A 19,335-nucleotide genomic window follows, 5' to 3' on the forward strand; every position below is an offset into this window, starting at 1 on the left:
AGGTAGAACGTTTTACCACCTCAGAATTCTCACCACATTCTATTCCATGTGTAGATCAGGCATCACATGAGGAGGGTTAAGTCCAGAGATAACTGAGTGCTTATACATACAGTAATCCAATTTTAATTTTCAAATTATTTTCTCTCAATGATGCACCACCACGAAATGAATATGATGTACAAGGGCTCCCTCTTTTTAAAAAATACAAAAAAGGTTTAGAAGGCTTCATAGATATAATTCAAGATATAAAGGTCTTAGATTTATATCTGCAATAAGAGTTGCCACAAGGCTTGTAAAGAAAATATGGTGTGGTTTTAAAAAAAATTGAAATGCTGCATTCCACTCCAATAAAGCGTTTCCTCAACATTACAAATCCTACCAATACAGCAAAAAAGGAATATTGTGCTAGTGGAAAATTGGAAATGAAGTTACCAGGGAGGGACTGTAAAGCAGTCAGAGTATTAAGTGGAGGCTTCATAAATGTCCTTGCAAAGGGAGGCACTGGAGAAAAAATATGGCATCTACACTAATGCCGGCTAAGCCTCAGTTCATCTAGATAAATCCAGGGCCTGGGGAGTCAGGGAGAGAAGCTGCAAAGCAACTGCATTGCTAGACAAAGATGGTGGTGGGTCATTTGTGAGCAATAAAAGAATCTGAAAGGAACATTCTATGAGGTAATGGATGGACATGTTTTCTCGAGGGAACAGAGCAACCTTTACCAACCAGGTGCCCTCCAGATATTTTGAACTATAACTCTAAGCAGTCTCAGCCAGCATGAGCTCCTTGACAGTTTGCTTCATTTGTGACTCCCAGCAGCTGGTATTCAGAAGCATACACACTGGAAGAAGAACGTGGCCATCGTGGCTAGTAGCCACTGATAGCCTTGTCCACCATGGGTTTGTCTAATTCTCTTTTAAAGCCATCCAAGTTGATGTCCATTATTACATACTGTGGGAGCACATTCCATAGATTTACTATGCACTACCGGAAGAAATACTTTCTTTTGTCTTCCCTGAATCTTATAGCATCCAGCTTCATTGAATGGCCCCTGGTTCTAGTATTATGAGACAGGGAGAAAAACCGCTTCCGATCTACTTTCACCTCACCTTGAGTAATTTTATAAACCTGTATCATGTCCCTCACCTTACTTGCCCTTTTTCTAAACTAAAAAGGCCAAAATGTTGAAACCTTTCCTCACAGGTGACCTGCATCCCCTTGATCATTCTGGTTAATAATAATAATAATAATAATAATAATAATTTTATTATTTATACCCTGCCCATCTGGCTGGGTTTCCCCAGCCACTCTGGGCAGCTCCCAACAGAATAAAAAAGTGATAAAATATCAAACATTAACAATTTTCCTAAACAGGGCTGCCTTCAGATGTCTTCTAAACGTCAGGTAGTTGTTTATTTCCTTGACATCTGATGGGAGGGGGTTCCACAGGACTGGCGCCACTACCGAGAAGGCCCTCTGCCTGGTTCCCTGTAACTTCACTTCTTGCAGTGAGGGAACCATCAGAAGGCCCTCGGCGCTGGACCTCAGTGTCCGGGCAGAACGATGGAGGTGGAGATGCTCCTTTTATGGACCTTTTTGAACTCTACAATATCCTTTTTGAGATGGTGCGACCAGTATTGTACACAGCATTCCTAGTACATTTATACCATAGATTTGTATAACAGCATTATTATATCAGCAGTTCTTTTCTAACCAATTTCCTGATGATCCTTAGCAAATAATTAGATCCCCCCCCCCCACTTTATAACTGCTCTACACTGAGCCAACATCTTCATTGTTCCCAGTTCCCAGTTAGTCCACAACATCTGCAGGGCACAACAGGGACTACCCTCTGCCAGTGGTGAACTGATGTCTCAAAATAAATCATTATTAATACTAATAATAACAACATTATTATGATAAATAGGATAAAGATCAGTTCAAGATTTAAATTAAAAAACACCATTTAGATTAATTAGAATCTAACCTGGCAGAAGTCCCCACATTAGCCTTAGATATAGATCCACTCTCATATTAAATTGTATCAAAAAATTGTGTTATTGCATGCTAGGTACTGGAAAATGAATACATAAAATATAAATATCAGTGCTGAAATAGAAAATGTTTTATTTTGAATATCAAATATTACTGAAGATAAAATATAGGCTATTGAGACACATCTTGACACTATTACCACATAGTATGAGAATATCTGAAGGAACCCTTGGCTTTTCAGTTACCATCTTCAATAACCAAGATCTGCCATCATTGAAGACACATAAAGTCTCCAAAATGAATGACTCTCTTTATCCATATCCAATCCAAACATTTAAAGAACTTTATTTAAAACAGCTATCTGGGGAGAAGAGTAAATGAATCTCTAGAGTGTAAAACTCCCATCTGCTTCATTTAGGCAGTTGATGGCCAATAAATGCTGGGGAAATGGATTCAAAATGAAGAAAAACTAACATAGCTTGTTAAGCACCAGCAGAAATGACATGGCAGCCATTTGCCACTGTTTGATTAGAGTAAGAGTTACACAGACTTTCTACAGGAGTGCAACATGCTATCATTGCATTTCCTTGCTATTTGTTGCAGGACTGTGACTTACAAACTTCAACAGAATTTATTTTGGCTGTCCCTTAAGCTACAGTTCTAAGTATATGTACTTGCAAGGAGGTTTTGTGCTATACATGGCAGATTCTTTTCCCCAAGAGAGTAAATTGAGAGAATTAATTCATGTCATTCTGCTACCAAGAAGAAAGTGAAAAGGAGGATACACATAGAAAGCTGTCCTATAAGGAGTCAGACCATTGGTCCATCTGGCACAATACTGTCTACACAGACTGGAATCGCTAACAGACCTACTGGGAGATGCTAGGGATTGAACTTGGAATCTTCTGCATGCAAAGCATGCAAGGGGCCTTTCCTCTAATGTGATTAGGATTGGGCAGCATGGGACCAATCCATCCAAATGTAAGCCCATTTAAGAACTATCTGTTTTACTGAGCATGTTAAATAGCTGCAGACTGGGCCATGATTTCAAATGGACAGGTTTAAATTTATATATTGAAATTTTTTCAGCAGTATCTTCAGTTCCTTCTGCCAACTTGTGTTCAGTGAAGTAGAAATATAAAGATAAGGAAGAAAATACTGTTGAATTTAATCAGATATTGAATGTTTTAAATACCTGTGTTTAACTGTTTTCATTGAATTTTAATGTTTTATATTTCTGTAAACTGCTTAAAGGTACAGATTCTGTACCTTCAGCAACAGCATGTGTGTATAGACATCTGCAGTTTTATTGCATCAAATTATCCATCTCAGATGTGAATGTTGTGGACCGTAAGGGCTTAGAGAGAGATAACAGTACTCAGGAATATGAAATTCACCTTTTTGGATTTCTTACTTTTTTATTTTTTTAAAAAATGTACACAGTAAATAAAATTCTTAGTAGCAACTGGAGCAATTTAAACTCCACTTTCTATTGTGAAATGTAGATCGTGTTCATTTATCCCAAATAAAGAGTTTGTCCCAACTACAGTGTTTATCCTATATACACCATAGAACCTTGCATACACCAAAAAACTAGATGTACCCCAATCTCCAAGTGGTGAGGGACTTCAAGAGTGCAAATATGTAGCTCATGTTCAGTTTCCTTGGGATGAAGGGCACTGCAGATGTGATGCATTTGTTCATCCTGAACTGGGTTTTGCTACCCAACCCACTGCCCCCTCTTCTTTAACAGCTCATTGTTTTTGTCGATGGCTTTATTTCATTTCTTTTGCTTTCCAAGGAAATATATTCCTCTTTGCTGAGCTAATAACAATAAATAACACTGTCGATTTTGACTACTTGGAGCAGGGAATCTTCTTCACATAATATGCTTCATGCTTCCCTGACTCCCCCCCCCCTTACAATGCACCAAAAAGCTAAGTTGTTCCTTGTTTGAAAGAACAGTGCTAATATAAAAATAAAAGACCTTAGGCATAAGCATGGCAAAAGCAAGGAAATGGATGTCTTCTTACACATGTCTAATATCATAGATGCTATTGACCTCAAGCAAAGTTGATTGCTTTAATAGTTTCCCTGTAAATCTTTGCCTGCTTCCCTATTTACCAAATATATATATATCCATGTCTCTGTCATATAGGGGCTGTATAATGCAGTTCAGTTTCCTTTGGATGAAAGAACAGTGGTTTCTTTGAAATATTTCCTTTATTTACATGTATATAAATAGGGTACAGAAGAAGCAAACAGGCATTCCTATTTCAGGCAGTAAGCATCAACTGCATCTCCTCCTTTGATGGCCCCCAATCCAGCTAAAAGCTTTCAGATCTCTCACTCTTTCCCTGCTCATTCTAGCTGCATACCTTTTTGCTGCTCATGTGTATCCTATTCATGGTCTCCTCCCCACCTGGCTGGAGAACAGCCCATTCAGCAAAGATCCATTGTAACCAAATTAGAGGTAGTTAAAGGCATATGTGAGGATATTGTGGGGTCATGTGGACTAGCCCTCCACTAGTCACATCCCTACTAGTCATGGTATGCACTTGGCATGATGTGTGTTTAAGGCCCCGATTCACAGTTACCAAGCCCACAACGAGCCACTATATTGGTGGCAAGTCGGAATGACGACATAGGGATGGATGCGTCTGTCAATTTTTGTTGCTCTTGGTTTCTCATTTTTCTATTCTTAAGTTCAGTTTCACCAATTCCACATCTGTTTGCATTTTTTAAAAAAATCCTCATGGAAATTCATCAATATATTCGTGCAAAATTTTCCAAATGCACACATTTCTGCAAGCATTCCTACTAAAATGCACACTTTAGAAAGCATTTTTTACTGATATAATACAATTTACATTCATTAATATATAAGCATTTATGTGAACTCTTTCCCCCACAAAATGAATATTTTGAGCATATTCTTTGGTCAGCAAACTGTTACAAAATCTAGAGACATATGAATCTCAAAAGACAGTTACTTTTTGGTTCATGTATTGTTTTAGGAAGTGTGAACTAGGTGGGTTCACGCTAAAATGCAAACTGAATCGAATCCTTCCCTAACACCTAACATGTGCAGCCTTTGCTTTGTTGGTGCTCATTTGAACCCCCTTTTAACTTTGTTTCATTAAAGGCCCTGATTCCCACCAGGTGAAACTTGAGCCAAAATCATAATGAAAGACCCAATAATAGTAGCAAGGCAGTAAACTCACAGTAATGTCTTCTGAACTGTGGTTTGCATTCAACCATCCTAAGTGTACCTGCTTGCCCTCTTGAGTGGAATATTACTTTACATCAAGATTACAGTTTATATCTTATTTTCTAAATAATTCAATGGGTGAGCAAGGAGCAGCTTTATAAAAAGGAAGACACTGTCAAACCACACTTTTTCAACTGACACAGATATAATAATTGCAAGATGTAAGACCTTTGGAATCCTATGAAGCCATTTTCTGTCATACTGATTCACCTGAAAGAAAATCCTAAGTGCCAGCATCTCTCTTTCACTCTCTTAATATATTCAAGGTTAATATCTCTATGTACTTTCATTTTGTAGTGAGTATTAAAGATGGATTTGAGCTATGACATTTATTATTTGTAATATGGGAGTAACGTGGAACCTATTCAGACTTTAATAGGGCCAGTGGCACACTAAAACCTCTTCAGCCTTTCTTGTGAGACAGCCAACTTTCCAGAATGCCAGCATTCACATTTCCACTTAGCAGAGATTCAAAATGGCAGCCCCTCTTGTTTTTCCCGTCTGCAAAAAAAAAGAAGAAAGGCTGAACTTCTGTTCCTGCTGTTCAGGAACAATAAACCTATACTTTCCAGAAGTTGTTAGACTTCAGCTCCCACCAGCCTCAGCTGGCATGGCCATTGTTAAGGACCACAGGTTCTCCCTGCCTGCTATAAATGAACACTGCCACCATTTCAGGACCCCGATCAACTAAGAATATTAACTTATTTTCTGGCTACAGCAGTGGGTAAGGAGCACCTTCTGAGCAATCTTCCAGGGATGAGCCAGAAGCAAATGTGGGTAGTGCAACAAGTGTGGATTATGCCTTTGGACATTCTGTTCCGGCAAGCCAGAGGCACTGTTGGAGTTCAAGCCAGACAAAAACACTTGAACAAGGGTTGAAGTAGGGCTGTTGACTGCGATGGCTGGTGGGAAAGGATAACCTGGAGGGAGTCCTGAGGGTCAGGTAATGAGACCTGCATCTTTGAATACCACCCTTTCGTACTTGAGTTGTTCTTTGGAGTTTCAGGGGGACAATTATTTTTTAATGTTACAGTTTGTGTGCTCTTATTTTAATATGTAAGACACCTTTGAGAAATTTTTATTCAGAAAGATGGCGTATAAAGGTTTTTAATAAATAAATATTCTGTTGCCTTTACCAGCTAAGTAAAGGGATGGGACTGGGCTCTAAATTTTGAAAGTTTTGAAGTGTCTAAACTGAATTTGAAAAGGAATTTTAGTTGCCTGCTGAATCCTAAGTTTCAACATTTTGAAATATTTCCACCTGTGCAAAAGTGGAGGACAAGAAGAGTTGAAAGGCATGGTATTTGACTTCCAATTTTATTTTATTTTATTTTATTTTAGCAGAAGTCAACCTGCTTTCTTCTCTTCCTCTTAGACGCACACAGCAACTCCTTTCTCCCTGAACTGTATGCTAATAACCTTATTTTTTTCAATTATACTCCCTATAGAATATCTCTATTGTTTTATGTACGCAAGAAGTGTTGTTAAATTTTAATCTTTCTCGGCTCCACAGCAGGCAACTTAGAATCTCAGCACAACTGTGCATTCACTTCTCCTCTGTACATTCATAAATTCTTGCAATAGTAAAAGCTTCTAAGTAAGTTAAATATCTTTAAATCACCCTCTTCCCCATATCCTTGCTTGTTTATTTATTTTGCTGCATGCCAGGAGGTTAGTTCCATTTCATTTTAATTTTTATTTATTAAGCGCTCCCTACATGCAAAATCCAAGCCTGTTTTGTTGTGTCTGGATTAGGAAAGCACGACCTGCCGATTTCTCTCCCCTTTCTCATTTGTGTAAAGCTAGGCGGGTGCTACATTATCCCAAAGGCAGACAAGACTTATCTGTCACTTGCAGAACTCGTCTAATGTATGTGTCAAGGCTCTCAAGAACACTGTCTCAGCGATAGAAATATAATGGGTAGGAATATGGATGGGTGGGTATTAAATTAAATGTCAACTCTGACCTTTAGAGGTCAAAGACTCAAAGGCTGGGGATGACAGATGCATTTTTGAAAGTCTTTCAAGAGATTTGACAGTGCACTGCAGAACTAGCTTTGCAGCAATGTGTACTCAGAGGAAAGTCGCTTGAGCTCAATGCAGTCTCTTGGACGGCCTGTTTTCCTGGAAAAGCACACAGACTTCACTGAGCAGAGGCGGTTTTAGGGTGGCACGACTGGTGTGGCCGTACTGGGTGCCACACTGCAGGGGGCACTGCAACAATGCTCTAGAAGAGAGCATTAGAGGAAGGGGGCTCTCAATCACTCATGGCACCACTGAAATTTGAGAGCCCATAGTTCGCCACTGTACTGAGAGTACCATAAGCAGATTAGTGAACACTGACACACCTAAGAGGTTGTGCCAACAGGGCTATATAATGAGGACTGCAGTTTATGGAATTTTAAATTGTGGGGAAATGCACACACACATGTACCAGAGTATATACTCTCACCGCTTTGGCTTTTGGTCTACCTAAAGGTTAAAATCACTGCTTGTACACCAATCTCAGTTTCCATCACCAATAAACCATTGCACTACACTTAAGAAGGCATAACGTGCATGTTCTTTCCTTGATAAAGGTTATCTCAATTTAGAAGAAGAAAAAGTCATGTAATACATGAACAATTTTTGTCTTTTCCAGTAATATCATTCCCAAGAAGTAGAGCTTGTGTCACCTTATGGAATCTCCATGACCTTAAGAGGATGCTATTGCCATCAAAATGCAATATTAATTAGATCAGTTTCAGCATATCTTATTAGATTTGGAACCACTACAAGTAAAGATTGCATGGCTTCAGGCGAAATCTGACAAACTATCAAATAGGTCAACTACAGAGTCTTCCCTTAGACCACAAGGACTAATGTAATGTTTGATCTTGATGGTGCCTTTTCCACAAGTGCTAATTAGAATAATAGTAATTTCAACCTTCATTTCAAATCTCCACCTTGGTTCAAAGGAAGGCCTTAGTTTGAATCTGTCAGCATACTTCTTAATTATGCAACCTGCTAAAAAGCTGAGCTAATTAGGAATTGCGTATGCCTATAGACACAAGCTGCATCAATGCATTCTCCCAAGGGGCTTTGTCTTTTCTTTCTTTCTTTTTTTTTAACAAGATCATTTTCAGCTATAATTGGGCATGCACACACAAGAAGTGGTAAATAGGAAATTAGCAAACATTTAAGGCACACTAAGGAGCTAAACAGATTGTGTGGTGGAGGTAGGAGAATCTGTGCTGTTTAAAATGATTTAAGATAACTAAACCATCAAGTGAGAAATGATCATAATTCTCAATTGCGGTTTTTAAGAAAATAGGTATAGAAAATGTTTTGTTTTGTTTTTTTAACCAGGGAAATGATAGCACATATTATTGCAGCAGACATAACATGCCTGTGCATTTTATCATCCAAACAAGGATTTGGCAGAGGAGGGATTTCACTTTTTATTCTGAAACAATGTATTTAATTAAATCCCATTGAAATTAATACAATTCTGAGCCAAAGGGTTTCATACACTACAGATGTGCTCTAGATCTGTCTGACCCAAATTACAGCCTTGGAGTGTTCGTAGTGCACAGAATCTTCCCAGATTCTTCTTTCCATCTTCTAGCAAGAGGTTTAAGTGCATATTGGATTCTTGATTAAAATTTGCTAAGAAGCTGTTATGCTGTGAAGAGAAACTGTGTTCTACCAAAGCAGCTCTGCTCAACAGGGCTTTTTATCTCCTATTTGCAAGAACAACATCTTTCCTTTACAACCACCATAATAAAAAAGTCTTCATTTCCACTAGCTAAGAATGTGTGCATTTAACAGATTATGCTGCTTATCAGGACCTAGGTCCTTTCAAAGAGTCTCACAATCAAAAATTATTACAAACACAATGAATGACGTTACCAATCTAATCATAGGAACCACATAGCAATTGGAAATATTTAAAAGCTTAAAAGCTAACATGGCAGCCTAAAAACAAAAATAGCACGGGGGAAACCCACCCCAAAATAGCAAATATAATTATTGCCAGCCTTTACCATCAAATATACTAGTAATAAAAACAAGTTTAAAAACACCCCAGCTACGTAATCAAAGGGGGAATGAAAAAGAAATGCCTTTAGGACCTACCTAAAATAATATAGAATGGGACAAAGTATGTCTTCAGGTGGTCCTTGATGGTGGCAGAAGCAAGAGAGTGCTTTCTTTCTGCTCCTCAGTCCCACTTACAAATCAAAGATTGTGACTTCCTGATTGGTACAAATGTATAAAACAAACATATAGAATCATACTTGCCCATTTTTTGCATGTATCTCTACAGCGACTTTCCAGAAGTTGGTTGTGTTTGTTCTTTGTTATCTTCAAAAGAATTTAAAAAAATAAAAAGTGAATATTGTGAAATGCATTTTTTTAATAAGAACACAAAGATAGAAGACCTTTCCTGCTGCTTATCCCCTATTATTTGTCCATCACCCACTTTGGGCTTCATTTAGTTATCACAGCTAGTGGCCCCTGATAAACTTCTCCCATTCCTTTCTAAAGGAATCCATAGAACAGGGATGGCATTGTATGTCTATCAAGCCCCTTATGCATGTCCTGGGTAGCTGATATGATGTAGCAGTTAAATATCCAGAAAGTCTTGAAACTTCAGCACAGGAAGTCTTGTTGTTGTTGCTGTTGTTGCTGTTGCTGTTGTTGTTGTTTTGTATTTTAAACAAATCAGGAGTTGATAAATTATTCAGCCAGAATGAACCTTGCCAGCGCCCCCCTTGAACACAAAGCAAATTTGATTCAAGTTAAATGTGTTTTTGACTAATGGTTTCTGCCTGCATGATTTATCAGTGTAATGTGGACAGGGTATGGCAGCAGATTGGTACGGATAATTTTTGCATTTCTAGGCTTACGTTCTGCATGCCTAAGTATGGAAGTCTAGGGAATGATACATTTTAAAAAGATTGCCCAATTGGGAGGGGGGTCGATGGCGTGCCTTGGTTGGAGGGAATATGTGTGTCTTCCTCCCCCACCTTCCCTGAAAAGCAATAAAGGAGAGCGATTTCTTCTGTTTTCCTCAGCAGTGGAACCCATCTGTGGACTTGAGAGTTGAAAAATCAGAAAACACATTAGAGTTAAGCGAGACTATTAAATTACAAACCACGAAAAAACTTGTCATGCAGTACCATACAGAGAGGTACTGATGCACTTATGCATTCATTTAAACAAGACATTAGACCACCGGCAAAGCTGTACAACTCCAATATAAGAGACACTACGCTCTGCAAACCTAAAGAAATTAGCAGCACTTTGACTACAACTGAGGCCTCACATCTGGGGCCAAACTGGACAAGGCAATGGGAAATCTGCAAATGAATCACTGGAAAGTTCTTTTAAAAATTAAATGCAGCTGCTGAAATCCACCCACACACCCAAAAAATTGGTTTGCAGCACAGGAGAAAGGGAGTTAAGCCTTTTTTCCAGTCCAAATATCCCCCTATGAAGCTTCTTTTTTCTAGATCCTATGCTGCAGCTTTGATCTAAACAAATTTTAAATTAAAAAAGAAATATTAAAATTGGAGATCCAGTCAGGCCTCCCCCAGATTCACATCCAGTATTGCCTTAACCCTGAGGTGGCAAACGCAGCAGCGCCACTTCAGAATATCGGTGGGACAATCAGATAGAATACATCTCTGTACCAAAACAAAAAACATCCATGTAGAAAATAGTGTTTCAAGGAGTACGGTTCTAATCAAGTTTCTTCACAATATCCTATATTTCCACAAGCATAGAGGTTTTTTGAATGAAGGAGCATTCAATCCTTCCAGCCGCTCTTTGAGGTGAGGCATCTCAGACACTGTGCTCAGAGAGAGCCATTAAACTTGGGCCAGGGCACCCAGCAAACTCTAGATCTCAAAAGCTCATTCAGGAAAACATAAAGCACTACAATTTCAAAGTGATACATTTTATTGAATTTATTGAGGCTCCAATACTTTGGCTACCTCATGAGAAGAGAAGACTCCCTGGAAAAGACCCTGGTGTTGGGAAAGATGGAGGGCACAAGAAGAAGGGGACGACAGAGGACGGGATGGTTGGACAGCCTTCTCGAAGCTACCAACATGAGTCTGACCAAACTGCGGGAGGGAGTGGAAGACAGGAGTGCCTGGCGTGCTCTGGTCCATGGGGTCACGAAGAGTCGGACACGACTAAACGACTAAACAACATACCCAAAAGTCTCAGAGCAGTTTATATGGTTTCAGTATGTATTTGTTTAAACACATGGGACAAACACAGGTACAGTGGTACCTCGGGTTAAGAACTTAATTCGTTTTGGAGGTCTGTTCTTAACCTGAAACTGTTCTTAACCTGAAGCACCACTTTAGCTAATGGGGCCTCCCGCTGCCGCCGTGCCGCTGCTGCGTGATTTCTGTTCTCATCCTGAAGCGAAGTTCTTAACCTGAGGTACTATTTCTGGGTTAGTGGAGTCTGTAACCTGAAACATCTGTAACCCGAGGTACCACTGGATATAGATAAGTTTAAAGTGTGTACCCCAAAATATAATCATCCGGTGCTTCCAGGTGACCTGGTTACTAAGCATTCATCCCGATTTGTTTGCAGGAAGATTAGATGATGTTGACTATTTAATGAACATTATCTTTGAGTTGTTTGCGGAGAGGCTAGATGATGTTGCATCAAAGCAAGTGTTATGCCACACTATCCAATGTGTTTTCCAATTGCTTTCCTTATCACAAGGAAGCATGTTGAGCAGAAGCAGGTTTGTTTGTTTCCCACCTTTTCTCTAAGGAGCTCAAGGCTCAGTACATGGCTCTCCCCCTCTTCATTTAACCCACACAACATGTCTGTGAGGTAGGTTAGGCTGAGAGTCAGTGACTGGCCCAAGGTCATCCAGCGAGCTTTATGGGCTGAGTAGGTATTTGAACTTTTGTCTTTCAGCGTCTTGTCAAACTCTTCACCACTGCATTCATCCCAATTCGTCCCGCTGGGTTATGGTGCAAGGGCTCCAAATCACCTTTCATCGTGATACCTGAATTGGCCAGTATGTGATTGACTTTCACCTGAAAATGAAACCGTCTGGAAGCGGCTATGCAGGTCATTGGGGAGCTGTGGTTGGCTGCAGCTTCCTAGTGTAGAATTTGTTTGCCTGTGTACAACATGCAAAACAGCCCCTGAGGAGCTGCCAACACATAATAGATGGGTTTAATGGGCTTAAAATGCAGCTGAAGTTATTTGATAGCCACTGATACTTTAGCTTATGGTTGTACATACAGGAGCCAAAGTAAAGTAACATTGAACTATTTGTATGCTGATCTAATCAAATGTGAAATAAGGCTGGTATACAATCGCATCTCCCACCCCACCCCCAACCGCTTCAATTTCAATCCTTATTTTGCTTTGGTCTCATGCTTTCTATCTGGAGTAAAATAAATGTCCATCCGACACAAAGGTCTGCATAGAAAACTTGTTTTTCTCTTCATTCATTGTAACTAACGGGAGCCCTTCACTCTGCCTGAGCCCAGTCGATCAGATAAAAAAAGACTACATTGATTTTCCAGAAAAGAAAACATTTAAAAGTTCTGTTATCCTGAGCCTTAAAAAAAAATCACTGTGAGTTTCTATTTTCTCTATCTCTGTCTGGCCTGTCAGATCTTATAATAAAATAAATGGGCAAGGGGAAAAAGGTTCTCTCAACCTCTCAAAAACTTTAACAAACCCAAGGAGTGTCATAGGGCCAGAGGGTGGGGGGAGGCAGGGAAGCTTAGTGTGGTGCTAGAAATTTGCTCCTGTGACATGGCTGAAACGTCACTCTGAAACAGAGAGGCTATAGCAAATATCGCAGAGGTAATAAATAAATAAAGCTTACAACCGCAGCAACAAAATGCTCTCATGGCTGGATTGAAATTGATTTTGTATTGCGGTGCAAACCTAGCAATAACGGTATGTGTTTCTTGTTGTCTGAACCGCTGATATTGCTTCTGTCTCTTGTCAAGCTAGATGTTGCCCCTTGTTCCATCAGTGGCCCAACCTTAGCAACCCACCTGTCAAATTGGTGCATCGTCATCTTGCGCATAGTCATAAGCGTCTTTTCTTCATGCTGACCTTAGAGAACTCATCAGCATGGACCCCAAGGACTGCCTTAAAGCTCTGTCTTTTGTATTTTTGACATGGCGCCTATATAGCATAGAAACTTGCCCTGCTTCCCATGGTCAGCTTCTTCCCAGTTAGCTGATTGCTGATCTGTGCCAGTGGTTTTCAACCAGTGAGCTGTGGCACCCTGGGGTGCCTTGAATGATGGTCAGGGGTGCTGCGGGCAAACCTGGCCTCTGTCCCTCTTTCCTTCCCTCCCTCCTCTGATGCCTTCTCACATCTCCGCCTCCCAAAGGCTTGCACAGCTGTTTGGGGCAGCAGCCCTGGCTACATGCTCTGCAGGTGAATGATGGCTCTGGGGCTGGCCAGGGGGTTGTGGCATGTGTTACATCAGTGCAGTCAATTACAACATGCTTTACTTCCTAGAGTGGACAGAGGCAGGGGAAGTGTAACTTTCCTGTTCCTCCTGTAAGTAACTCAGCAGATGAGTGTGACTCTATAAAAGCAGTGTCACGCAGCCATTTTGTCTCTGTTCGATTCAACTCTCAGTTAAGTCTCATCCATTTTGCTGTCTGCTGGCTCTCAGCCAGCAGCACTTGGGCCCATAAAAGATGTAAGCCACATTATATGTTTGTAACCTGAAGCTTAAAGCCTACCTTCTAGGATGTGTACTGTGAACAACTTGTGAGTAAACTTATTGTTATACTTTTAAAGACAGGATCGTGAGTCTTTATTAAGAGGGAGAAAAGGGCACACCAGGAGTAATCCATCTGGGCAAACCAAATTGGATTAGTCGTCTTGTAAAGATTCAAACGAATCTATCAACTAGCTTCTGTGAATATAGAGGGGATTCGCTATGCTACATCACTCACTAGCAGGAGCGAAGGAAGGATAATACCTAACAAATATTTCCTTGCCTATTATCCTAAACATACCTACAGGGCCGCTGGTTGCCAGGAGCTGAGGCGGCCTTGGAGTAAGCAAGCAAACAGGCAAGGGAGCCCTGCCAGCCTGTCAGTCCTCCAGCCCTTGCTCTTGGGAATGGACAGACAAGTGGGAGGCCAGGCAGGCAGGCAGGCGATGCACTGGCCTTTCATGTGCTTGCTGTGTGCAAGGCCTGCCTGGGAGCTGAGTGTTTTTCCACCATGCAGGCCTGGCAGCGCCTGCTGTTGCCACTGCTGCTTCCCAAGGTAAGGTGCTGGCCTCACATTCACCTTTGGCCTGTCTCCATTGGGCTGAGGGCATCCTATTCTCAGGTTTCTTTGGGGCAATGTGAGGAAGTACCAGTCTTTGGGGCAGGGTGGGCAGCTCAGAGACCAGGGGCAGCGGCAGCAGCTGCCGAGGGCACTCCCAGGGAGAGGGGAGGAGGCTGAGGGAACACTCCACAAGGGAGGGTGTTCAAAAAGGGGTGAGAGGCTGCCACCTCTGCAGACAAGGGGTTCTAACTAGGCTCCTGAGCTCCACAGGAGTGCTGCAGAAAGAATGTAGTTGGTCAAGGGAGATATGGACTCAGAAAGGTTGAAAACGTCTGATCTATGCCATTGTTGTTATCTATGACTACTTTCATGATTCCAATTCATCGCCAGACAGCATAGGGCAGCTCACCAAGAAAGATCAAAGCCAAGAGTAAGCCCTACATTAATCTACAAACCACCAGACAAAACCTCCAAGAAAGCAGGAATGTATCAGTCCAATCCAACTAGATGGCCCATAGATGGACAATGATTATGCAGGCAGCCAAGTGTTCCTTTTATGGTTGTGGTGGGGAACGCCAGGCCCTCTTGCCTCTCTATCTGGCTCCCTCTCACACAACCACCCAACTTTCTCACTTTCTCTCTCTCTCGCTCTCTCTCTCTCCCACAAATGCACACACACGTCCACAGCATAAATGGCCAAATCTGTTTCTCCCAACTTGTAACCTGATGAAGCTTCTCCCATTCATCTTGCTCCCTGTCACCGGTTTTTCATTGCTTCCCCCACAGAGTTCAAAACATTGTACACAAAAATTCTGTAATAAAACAATGCAATTGACGAAGACCTTTCCGTACACACATGGTTCCATACATTACCTTCTGGGTTTCCCTCACCTTCATTTCTTAATAATATTTTTCTTTTTTTTTGAAATAGCCTGACAATGTCTTGGTAACTCTGATATTAGTATACATTACAAATGCATTCTGGAAAACAACAACTCCAAAAAAAGAAGTCTATAAATAACCACTGGTCCTCTATCATTTACATCAAAGACTAGAATTTTATTAAACAGAGACAAAAAGACTTACGGCTTGCTCCAATATACACACAGGCATTTTTCTTAATTATTCCCGAAGTTTCAAACACCATCCTTCTCAATTTCCCTGGAGTATACAGACAAGAAGCAGCAACTTTTCTTTTCTCTCTTAAAGAATTCTTCCTGGCTTTTCATCTAGTATCAGCATCAGTGTCTCTGCATGCTGGTTCTTCCTATTTCCTATATTCTCTGGGGGAAATGGTATAATGGCATTGTGCTGAATACGTTAATGGGACAAATATGCTGTTTTTAAATGAATGCTCAACTGCAATGAAAACCAACAAGCTCTCCTAACAATTTGCACCCACAAAAATATGTTTCCAGCATTGCCCACTTAGCTCCAAGTAAACCCAAGATTTGTCATAGAATGACCTCTTGCTCTTCCTCAGTCACGTCCAGCTCAAACTCAAAATGAGGCCTACCTTTCACCCCTCTTGCTAGCCTTTCCTAAGGGTGCCATATTTCAAAAAGTAAAATCCCTGACACCCGCAAAGTTGTTGAGTTTTAGGAAACATCCAAAATTCTTGAGCATTTATGAGGAAACCTAACCCAATCACTAGCCCCAAAATAGTTATTTATACCAGAAAGCCAGGACATGTCAGGAATTTTCATGACATATGGCAAGCCTAGCCTTTCCTGACAGTCACCTACAAACTGTATGTAACACACACACACACACAAATACAAGCAAAAAAACAAAAGAAAACTGAGAGGGGTGAGGGGTGAACAATAGTAGAAGAGCTCTCTCACAGACAGACAAGCTGGCCACCCTACCTGCCTGCCAAACTGACTGCATAACTTGAAGACACATTTTTATGTCCAGAAGCATTATTATGAATTTAAGCAGCTGTCTTATACTGACTCAGACAAATGGTCTGTCTGGCTCAATCGTGTCTACATTGCTGGCAGTGGCTCCCCAGGATTTCAGACAGGAATCTCACCAACCCTACCTGAAGATGCCAGGGATTGAACCTGGAACCTTCTGAATGCTCTACCATTGAGCTATATCCCTTCTCCTTCATTCAAGTTCCAGAGCCAGGCAGGCATAATGAGGGAGCCAGTAGGCAAGTCATCCTGCCATCTATTCACCTCCCACCTTCAGGTGTACAGGTTTTGTGTTTGTTTGTTTGTTTGTTTGCTTGCTTGCTTTTGCTTGAATAGCAGGGTGGGTGGATGGAATTATAAGGGGAGGGAAAGGGCTTTGCAAGCATTTGTAGGCAACACTTAAATATCCCTTGAGAAGCAGGAGTATTTCTTCATATCTGCTTTTCTCCTGTGCTTTGCTGAAGGCCAACTTGGAAGAGCATAGCTAGAAAACAAGATAAAAGATCTGTCCTATAAACTAGTCTGTGTGAGTCCTTTATCTTAATAAAAGATGATACCAACAGTCCTTCTGGACTGATTTTTCTTCCTTTCTTCCTTTTTACAACTAGCGGTCATGGCACATGAAATAAAGCTGCCAGCAGCCATGGCCTTTTCAGACAGAAGGAGCCTGTCTGAGGAATGGCCCACTGGAAGCCAAGAGTTTGAGCTCTATATAAACCAGGCCCTGCACAAAGAAGTGAGACTTATCTTACTATGAGCTGGATAGAAATAGATGTACTAGTGTGGAGCTAAGCACTGCTTCAACATTGCCGGTTCTGATTATAGCTTTGGATGCCAACTGCTTCCCAGAAAACAGTGGAGAGAGAGAAATAAGAAGGACAAGGGTTAGATTCTTTTGTCACACCTTAGGAATTTTGATGGCCACATGTAATTTTGGAGACTTGGATGGTCCCCTGATCAACAAAGAACTGAGTATAGCGCATTGGATCACAAGCTATAAAGCAATAGCTCCAAGAGTGCAGTCTTACTTTATAGCTTGGGTAACAGACACTTCCAAAACCATGCAAAAATCTCAAATGAGTAAAGGTAATAAGGGGAAAGCCACAAAAGGCCATCCCTACCATTAGGCGCAGTATGTAGCATCAGTCACCTCGGGTGGCAGATGCTAGGAGGTGAAGACAGAACTGTGCCTGCTATGTAGTCTGCCCATAGGAATAAAGGTAAAGGTAAAGGTACCCCTGCCCGAACGGGCCAGTCTTGACAGACTCTGGGGTTTGTGCGCCCATCTCACTCAAGAGGCCGGGGGCCAGCGCTGTCCGGAGACACTTCCGGGTCACGTGGCCAGCGTGACAAAGCTGCATCTGGCGAGCCAGCGCAGCACACGGAACGCCGTTTACCTTCCCGCTGGTAAGCGGTACCTATTTATCTACTTGCACCCGGGGGTGCTTTCGAACTGCTAGGTTGGCAGGCGCTGGGACCGAGCAGCGGGAGCGCACCCCGCCGCGGGGATTCGAACCGCCGACCTTTCGATCGGCAAGCCCTAGGCGCTGAGGCTTTAACCCACAGCGCCACCCGCACTTCCATAACGCCCATAGGAATAGGTGACTGTTAATATTGTTTTCTATCTGTTTCTCATAATTTCAATCTTAAATTCAGATCTCCATATTTACACTTCATTGTCATTTCTTAAAAAAAACAAAAACTCCTCACTAAAATTCATCAGCATTTTAATGTGAATTTCTCCCAATCTGTGTATGCAATTTTGCATAATATACATATTTTTGCAGAAAAAAATTCCCTTTAATGTTGTGCACCACACCGGGATATTTTGATAAAGGGCAGTAAATAATTTTTTAAAAAAAATTAAAAATACTACTGTGCATTTTGTATCCCATTTTCTTTTTTTATATATAAATAATTTTTATTAATTTTCCAACATACATTTATAATATCCAATCTAAATTTATCACAAATTTTCTCTTTTGGACTTCCTTCAGCCTCTCTAACAATCATCCATTATTCAATTTTTTAATTACACATTTCCTAATTTTTATATTGCATTTTATATACCTTCACCCTCTTATTTTTCTTCAACACAATATTCCTCAAACATTCACAGAGCTTCTTGAAATCCCACTAGCGTTCTTTGCTCATCACATATACATTTCAAATAATCTGAAAATTTTCCCCAATTTCAATAATATATGCATTCATCGGCACACTTCACCCCAGTATGTGTATCCTTGTACACATTACTTGGCTGGAAAACCGTACTGCAAAATATGGGGGACTGCACATTTTGAAGGATGGCTGTGTTTTGGTTCATGGACTGTCACAGAAAGTGCAAATTTTTTGGGTTTGCCTTTCACTGTGAACTAAATTGAATTTCTTCCCCATCCTTATCTGCCATGAGCCCCATAAGCTAGTCTGTTGCATTCAGCTGTGGTGGATGATGCTGTTCCATTATCAGTGAAATTCAATTGCTAGTACAATTGTCTTCTATACGTAGAGTGGGAGAGGGTACCATTTTGTCCTTTGCTTCAGGCAGCAAAACTTTCTGGGCTGTGTATTAATGAAACAGGCTAAAGCAACTGTATCAATTATAGCACCTATATACTCAGCATTCCGCACAACAGCATTCATAGCTACTAAGCTGTACTTCTGACCTATAGACTTCAGCTTCCCCCCCCCCAAATGCTAAGGAACATGTTCCTTCCCATCCTTTTTTAGCTCCCCCCCCCCCCCGCGTAAGTGAGTCTAACTACAAATGTTCTTAATTACACAGCAGAGCATCACTAAACCATTTTAATGCCTTTGAAAACCATTGCAAATTGCTGGACTTTGTGAACCAAAAAGGAATCGCAAATTTAAAAAGT

General features: G+C 40.9%; 1 long non-coding RNA gene across 1 annotated transcript in view; it reads left to right on the forward strand.

Moving 5' to 3' along the window:
• Positions 1-6,085: 6,085 nt before the first annotated feature.
• Positions 6,086-19,335, forward strand: part of LOC309533722 — a 39,152-nt gene continuing 25,902 nt past the window's right edge. Inside the window, exon 1 of the long non-coding RNA XR_014220434.1 lies at positions 6,086-6,206. This is a non-coding gene — a long non-coding RNA (uncharacterized lncRNA). The remainder of the gene's footprint in view (positions 6,207-19,335) is intronic.

Source organism: Podarcis vaucheri, assembly GCF_965113315.1.
Source record: "Podarcis vaucheri genome assembly, chromosome: 5".
Taxonomy (NCBI): domain Eukaryota; kingdom Metazoa; phylum Chordata; class Lepidosauria; order Squamata; family Lacertidae; genus Podarcis; species Podarcis vaucheri.